An 8,081-nucleotide genomic window follows, 5' to 3' on the forward strand; every position below is an offset into this window, starting at 1 on the left:
CCCACCGCTCTGCAGGTTGGAAGTCCAAGATCAACGTGCCAGATGACTTGGTTCCTGGTTAGGACCCTCTTCCTGCCTTGCAGAGGGCCACCTTCTCGCTGTGTCCTCACACAGTGGAGGGAGAGAAGGAGAGAACTATGGGAGACATTGATCCCATCAAACCATGACTTCATTTAACTTTAATTACCTCCCGCAAAACCCCATGTCCAGATACAGCCACATGAGTATGCTCGCCTCGGCAGCACATATACTAAAATTGCAACGATACAGAGAAGATGAGCACGGCCCCTGTGCGAGGATGACTCGCAAATTTGCGAAATTCGTGAAGCGTTCCGTACTTGTACTGGCTGCCGTAAGACAACCCTTGTTCCTTCGTGGACCCTCCTCTTTGAGGCTTGCATGCTTAAGGATCCCAAACGACTAAGAAATTTAAAAAAAAAGAAGACTGTCATTCATACCATTCACACCTAAAGAATTTTATCTGTTTTGAGCATGAACTTCTCCTGCTACACAGAAGTAACAATATGGTAGTCAGTTTTGTATTTGGAAATGTATTGGTAGCAGGGATGTTTTCACAATTTTCAGAGATTATGCATTCTTCATGAATACTTTTGTACGGCTGCTTGAAAATATGCATTTCCAAACTTGCAGTATAGGTGTGAACAACGTGAAAAACAAACAAACAAATACGGTCACATTACAGCGATATACAGTCCCATATGAATTTGGTGGGGTACAAGTCATTCATAGCACGTAACTTAGACAGTTAGCTCACCAAGTATCATGTGCTCAGCTGTATTTCCTAGACCACCGTGTAAGGAGGTAGCACCAGGGGACTAGTTTTGCCTGCTGAGCCGTGAGCAGAGCCACACATGTCATGTCCAGGTGCAGATGGCAAGTAGCCAGTACACGTCCTCCTTCTCTCTCTTCCCTGCAAGGTGTTTCTGGAGGCCACGTGTTCCAGATAATGTAGCTCCAGGGCACAGGGAGACCCCATGACTCCCATCAGACTGTGGGAGTCTGCTTTGGAGCTCTGCTTTGGGACGACCTAAGGGGTGGGATAGGGAGGGAGGGAGGGAGGCTCAAGAGGGAGTGGATATGGAGGTATGTGTATACATATAGCTGATGCACTTTGTTGTACAGCAGAACCTAACACAACATTGCAAAGCAATTATACTCTAATAAAGATATAGATATATATAGATATATATAGATATATATAAGAAATGGAGCTTTGTAGCAATTTGCCCCTGATATTTTATGGATTATTTTTTTTAGCAGCATAACCTAGCTTATCCTGACTACTACATGTCTCAAGGCCGTTGGCATGCTGACGCCTCCACCCAGAATGTCCTTCGCTTCTTCTCCTCTCAGTTATCGTTTGGGTCTAAAGTCACATTCTCTAGGTTTTTTCCTCTGTCCTCCCAGCCTTTCTCAGGCCACCCTGCTTTACTTCCCCAATGCCTGCACCTTGCGGGATGCCTTCTCTCTCGTAACCATGTATCTTACTGCACTCTATCCTCCCAGCTCCTAGCTCATTGCCTACACTTGCTTGACCCTCCATAAATGTTCAACTTCTTAGTAGCATGTGCTCAGAAAATACTGAATGGGTGGATGCAGGAATGAATGAGGGAATAGAACATGATGATTCTGTGATCTAACCACGCATCTGCTCGGATCTGAGTGGGGAGATCAGAGTTTGCACCTTTAAGTCAAGTCAGCACTTTTAAGGCCACAAAAGCCGTCCAACTTGATTACAGGTAGACCTTTTTTTTTGGGGGGGGGGCATGTAAAAGATCTTAGTTTATTAATCCTCTCATAAAAGGCTGCTCACATCTCCACCGATACAGTCACGGCAGAATCTTTACTCCTCTTGTTGCCAGCACCAACACTGGCCTTTGCAGTCCCCCAGACTTTCTTCATTCTGTTCTTGAGTTTCTTTTGCTGTTTTCTGGACATCTTTTTCTTCTCATACAGGCCATGTCTTGCAGCCTGGGTTTGGGCTTATTCTTCTCCAGGTAATCCAAGGCATCATAAACCATGTCAAAGCCAGTTGTCTTGCCACCATCAAAATGGGTTGTGAATCCAAATACAAAGATGACATCTGGTGTGGTCTTGTATATGCATTTCGGCTAGTTTTTTTTTCCCCAAATTTTTGTCTTAGGTCCTGTTGCCTTCCCAGGGTGAAGGACATCGATGCCAGTTTGTTTCCACTGAAGTAGTCAGTCGGTCATGAACTTCCTGGTCCTGGATAGTTACTGTGTCGTTCATGATGGCGGCTGATCTTCAAGCAGCCTGGGAGGACAAGAGCACTGATAGGCCTTTGGAGGGATGGGATTCTGAAGATGGAGGCCCAAGTGAGGAGAAATAAAAGGATGCATTCCCTCTAAGCCAAGGGCAGGATCCTATAAAGAAAATCACTACATATGCACACAGCTTTACCACAATCACTATGATTATCAGGTTTTCTTAGGTATCTGTTACCAGAAAGGCAGGAAAATGCTCCGCGTTTCTCACACTTTCCTCCATCACCGTGATGCCCCCGTGCATGCCTGAGTGTCATTCAGTGGGCTTGAATCAGTACCCGCTGAAGAGGAAACCAGCAACTGTGTCACCCGCGGCTCCGCAGAGATCACCCTTGGTTTCTCGTCCTCGGCCAAAATATACACTGGGTCTCTCTTTGCTTTTGTGCTGTGGCTGGCATGTCGCTGCCAGCACCACTGCTTTCTGCCCACCAGCTGCGAGATCTCGTGACGTCCTAGACACATTCCTTTGGTGTCTACCAGCGTCCCCCAAAGCGGAGATAATCCAGCCTGAATGTGCACTCAGCACCGGAACGGCCGCCCTGGGTTTGGCTGGCAGCCCCCGAGCAGACCTTTTGTATCTGCGTCCCTTTGATGGACAGGCGCTGCGGATTCCCGGGACCCAGCTCCCAGAAAGGAACTCAGCAGGGAAGGGGGACTGCTAAGTATCCTTCCAACCTGAAGGTAAAAATCACAAATGAGAAGAGAAGGAACTGGGGCAAAGCTTCTGACAGAGCTGATACGTTTTCGTGGGAGAACAATACCCGGTTACGGGGACGCAAGACCTGGTATTTCGCCGTCGGCCTCATTAATCAGAGAAGCACCAGCCCGGCCGTGGTGATGCCAGTTCCCCAACCCATTGCTGCGGGTTTTAACTTTTGTCCTGATGTCTGAGGCTGACGTGTGATCCCAGGGCTCTCAGGGCAGGCATGTGATCCCCGGGCAGTGTCACTCTATAAATAACACGCTGTGCTGGGAATAGCACACTTCTTCATTCCTCCTGCCAGAGACGACCTCTCAGCTCCTTGGGGGTCAGGACAAGGTGAGAGCCACGGAAAGGTGACAGAGAGACAGAGAGGGACATCACGTAGTGGATTGCAGAGGGTCCTCTCCCAAATTTACATCCCTGGGAATCTCAGAATGGGACCTCAGTTGGCAAGAGGGTCTTTGCAGGTGTCATCAGTTAAGGGTCTTGGTTGGAAATCATCCTCGTGCCCTCAGTTCAGTGACTGGTGTCCTTATAAGAGGAAGGAAAGGGAGGTTTGGACAGAAGTATTCACAGAAAAGAACAAGCAAAGACGGAGGCAGAGATTGAAGTGAGGGGGCCACAAGCTAGTCAGCACCAAGGATTGTAGCAGCCACCAGAAACCAGGAAGGACCCTCCCCTAGAGCCTTCACAGGGAGTGCAGGCCTCCGGACACCTTGATTTTGCACTTCTGGACTCCAGAACCGGGAGAGGATGCACTTCCCTTGTTTACAGACATCCAGGTGGTGGTCACAGGAAGCACACACAGGCCCCAATGCTGGCATCCTGATGACGCCAACCCTTCTTTCCCGGGTCCTGGCGATAGGCTGCCTTCCAAACTAAAGAATTGCAAGAGCCACAGAGGCTGTTTCCTTTCTGTTGAACTTGATTTTCCTTGAAAATCCCAAATATGGCCCATACCCCCCATCACTGGGATGCTGCCAGAGGCCCTTGAAATCCTTCAACCATTGGCACAAAGACGCGGAAGTAGAATGAGGGGCTGGCAAACCAGGAGGCTTGAACTGCTTCTCATTTGTTTTCTTTGCTTGGGAAAGAAATCAGAAGATCCCATGCAGGCCCCCGGGGTGAGGACAGATGACTACCAACACAGAGCTGAAAATAGGCTTGTTTCTCACACCACCCTCTTGCTTTTTTTTTTTTTTTTTTTTTTTTGGTCACAGAACCATGTTGCGACAAAACCAAGTTTAATTACTTCACACCTTGCACCTCAAGGTATGTGATTACTTTGAGAAAAGAGAAAATCTAGGTCCTGCCGTGCCGCCCACCCTGGACAGGCACCGTGGTTTTTACAAAGGTCCGTCGACGCTCTTAGGATCTGAGGTTATCGAGGTTCTATTTATGGACACTTGTCCGTGCCGGGGCCCAGTGAAGCTTAGTGCAGCGTGTGCTGACTGGGGAGACCGTGATTCTAAGTAGGAGCCTTTGCCACGCCGATTCCTCCGGGGTGAGTCAGTGATCACGGCAGGAAAGCGGGGAGGGGGATTACAGCCTCTCCTATGGGACATCCAGAGTCACACTGCCCATAACAATATAGACATAAAGTGGAGACATCTAGGAGCCTGAGAAGTTCCCTACCATTCAGGGCAACAAGTTTCTGGAAAGTGTGAATGTTAATGGTACAAACCAAGGTTGAAAACAAAAACTTGCTCAGGGTGGCCCAGGGACCACACTCAGCTCCTTCAGTCCCTGCCATATGAGCCCCTGGTCGTTTCTCATCATGGCTATTTCCTTTCTTCCAGGCCTGTAGGATCCTATCTTTTTGACTCTACCTTTCTTCTGATTAGGTCAGGCCCACCCAGGGTAGTTGATGGACTCAAAAGTCAACCAGTGAGGAACCTAGCCAACAGAGTGACATTCACATTGTTGATCCTCACGCTGAAACAAACAAACAACAGCAAAACAACAACAACACCCTTCCGCAGGAATAAAAAGTACGGAAAGATGGAGAGAAAAGGGGTAGTGGGTGCAAGCAGACAGTCCTGGGTTTGGAACCTACTTCTCGGCTTGTGTGCACAAGTTACGCCACCCCCTCAGCCTCGGTATTCCTTTGTATGGGGGTAGAAATCAAACCACAGTATTATAAAAATAATGTTTGTCCACAGTAGCCACACGGTGGAAGCAATCCAGGTGTCCGTTGACAGAAGAGTGGATAAGCAAAATGCAGTATTTATAAAATTCAACCCTAAGAAGGAAATCCTGACACAGGCTACAGCATGGGTGAAGCTGGAGGATATCATGCTCAGTAAAATAAGCCAGACACACAAAGACAAACATTGTGTGATTCGACCTCAGTGCAGTATGTAGAGGATCACATTCATAGACACAGAAAGTGGCATGGTGGTTGCCAGGGCTGTGTGCAGGGGGAACGTGGTATTAGGGTTTAATGGGTATGGATTTTCAGTTTCGGGAAATGGAAAACTTCTGGAGAGGGACAGTGGCGATGACGGTACAGCGACGTGAATATACTTAGCGCCACTGAAACGCACACTGAAAAATGGTTAAGATGGTCCAACTTATGTTATGCGTGTTTTGTACCACAACTTATAACTAATAATAATAATAGGTTATTTAAAAAAAAAGAGAGAGAGAGAGTGATATTCACCATATTCACAGGTCCCATGCATTCTCAAGAGGAGCGCACTCTACACCAGCAGAAAGGAATCTCGGGCTACATCTTAGACTTCAACCTCCAACACCAACGAGTGCGTCCACGAGGGCTACCCCAGTGGGCCACTGGGTCTCAGTGGAACTGCAGATTCCCTGGGAGACTGGTAGTAGCTACCTCAGAGCCACCCTGCTCTGGGGAGGGGAAGCTGCACGGAATTTCCGCAGCCAGTGAGGGTCGTGCCTAGGGTGTCCACTCCCCTGAGTGTGCAGACCACACCAGCCCCCGGTGTAGCACGCAGCCCTACCCTTCTGGCACAGATAGCCCCATGCAGAGGGACTCCCGTGTGAAGCTGGCAGCCCCGTCAGTACCGGCCGGAACACACGGAGTTGATTTACCGCCGGGTTACAAAAGCTCTATCGCGATCACCTGGCAACGTGGTTTCTGACGCTTTTTTTTTTTTTTAATTTTTATTAGAGTATAGTTGCTTTACAGTGTTACAGCCACCATGGAAAACAGTATGGAGGTTCCTTAAAAAACTAAAAATGTTTTCTGACTCTTGGTCTAGACAAGGGCCATGGGATTTAGGACGCACTCCTTAAGTCCAGAACTCCTCTGGAGACCCCTGTGGCCGTTTTTTTCCACCGATGGTTTGCAATCGATGTAACCAGTTAGATGGGCTGCTTGATGACACGGCTGGAGGGGCGGAAACACATGTTGGAAACGCATGGTTTGAACTCTCATGGGGAAAAAAAATGCTTTGCGCAGAGCTTGACGGTTTAATTCTGAGACAAAACATAACCTGTGTGCAAATATGAGGCATGGGAGATGGTGCCTGGTGCCTGAAACGTCTTCTGGACCTCCCATGTGTGCAGGTTCTGCCTGTCTGTCTGTCTCTCTCTGTCTTTTTCTGTTTCTATGTCTCCCTTCCTGTTTACTGATCTCCGTTTCTCGCTTTGTCTCTCTCTAGATGAGCCACATCCTTTATCTTCAAAAGGAAACTCTATATGAGGGTGCTCCGTGGAGTCTCGTGCTCCCTGTCACGTACCCAGATTTCGGAAACCTTTGCAAGGCTCTCCACAAAGCCACAGCTGGTCCCCCCTCTGGTGAACTGAGTGGTTAGGGTTTGAACACGGAGGGCGTCTGCTTCAGAGTCTTACCAGTTGGCTGGGCACCCTTCCTGACACGACATGAATGCTCAAATCTTCACTGGATTCGCTGCCTGCCTTACTAAGAGTGGGTTTTAAACAAAATGCGTGATAATCCATCTCCCCCCATTTTTCCTGGGTATCATTTTCTTGTTGCTCTAGGTGCCACCCCAGAATATTGGCCTTTTTTCCCCGGTCTCTTTGCTCAATGGACATTTTGACCTCTGTTCCCCATGGAACCACCTTGACTTTGATTTCTGTCCTGGTCACCACGTTACTCCCCAGCTATTAAGAGCCAGTGTGTCTCAGACAAGGGGCCCTTGAAGCAGCCTCCGGCCAAGCCTGTGTCGGGTCTCTTTCTTCTGTTCTCTCCTGCCGGCCTGTGTACCTTCACGGTGCCAGCTCATGAAAGCCTCCGCCGAGGGGTGATGCCCAACGATTGCCTGAACTCTCAGACCTTTGAACGCCTTCATCCTTTCGAAAAAGAATGACAGTGCCTTTGAAAATTCAGTAGAAAGAACGTTTCGTTCCATCCTGAGATCATACGTAAGATTATATCTCCCGGGAGGTGTCCTCACATATACCCCATGAGTATTTTATGGGTAGGAATCCTTGTTTTGGGGTAGGATGGGAAGATGAGGCCAGGATGAGAAAATGGCTCCTGGGGAGGGTGTCTGGATGGGTGTAGCTCAGGTCAGACACCTGTCCCCTAATTTGGGAGAGGAGAGAGGAGAGAAACTGTCCCCTTGGGCTTTCTGAGTAGGACAGAAGCACCTGGACCTACCTTCTAAAGAGCTGACTCAACATGGGAGAAAGTCCTTCCTCACAAAGAAAGTCAAGAGCAGGCAGATGGATCCCTGCCTGGTCAGCTCTGCCCCAGGAGCTGAGACCAAAGATGACAAAAACATGAAACAGTGTGAGCAGGTTCCCGCATGGAGAGACCTAGCAGGGCGGGGTGACGGGTGGGTGCTGTAAACAGGGCCAAGGTCACAGCCCAGAGTCTTACCCGCCATACCGTGTTGCCCCCCATATATTGGAAACGATTTTGGAGAGCATTCTTTTAAGCAGTAAAGAATAGAAAGAGACTTTTAATTCCTCAATCCAAGGCATAGAGGGTTTAGCTTACCAGTGATTTCGGGAGACACAGGGATAAATCCTGCACTTTCTGGCTTTAGGGGCAGTCAGTCTTGTGAAGATTAAAAGGAGTTGAATTCAAACTACTGGGCTCTATGCCCCCCATGAGGGAGGGACCTATTAAT

At 48.6% G+C, this 8,081-nt stretch overlaps 1 non-coding gene and 1 pseudogene across 1 annotated transcript; one reads left to right on the forward strand and one right to left on the reverse strand.

Annotated features, from left to right (window-relative positions):
- Positions 1 to 226: 226 nt before the first annotated feature.
- On the forward strand, positions 227 to 333 carry LOC114906716. Its single transcript, XR_003796526.1, has one exon. It is a non-coding gene; the product is annotated as a U6 spliceosomal RNA (small nuclear RNA).
- A 1,497-nt stretch (positions 334 to 1,830) lies between these two features.
- LOC114906411 lies at positions 1,831 to 2,271 on the reverse strand (annotated as a pseudogene).
- Between the last annotated feature and the right edge of the window lie 5,810 nt (positions 2,272 to 8,081).

Source organism: Monodon monoceros, unplaced genomic scaffold, assembly GCF_005190385.1.
Source record: "Monodon monoceros isolate NGI ecotype Baffin Bay Population unplaced genomic scaffold, NGI_Narwhal_1 Super_Scaffold_22, whole genome shotgun sequence".
Lineage (NCBI taxonomy): Eukaryota > Metazoa > Chordata > Mammalia > Artiodactyla > Monodontidae > Monodon > Monodon monoceros.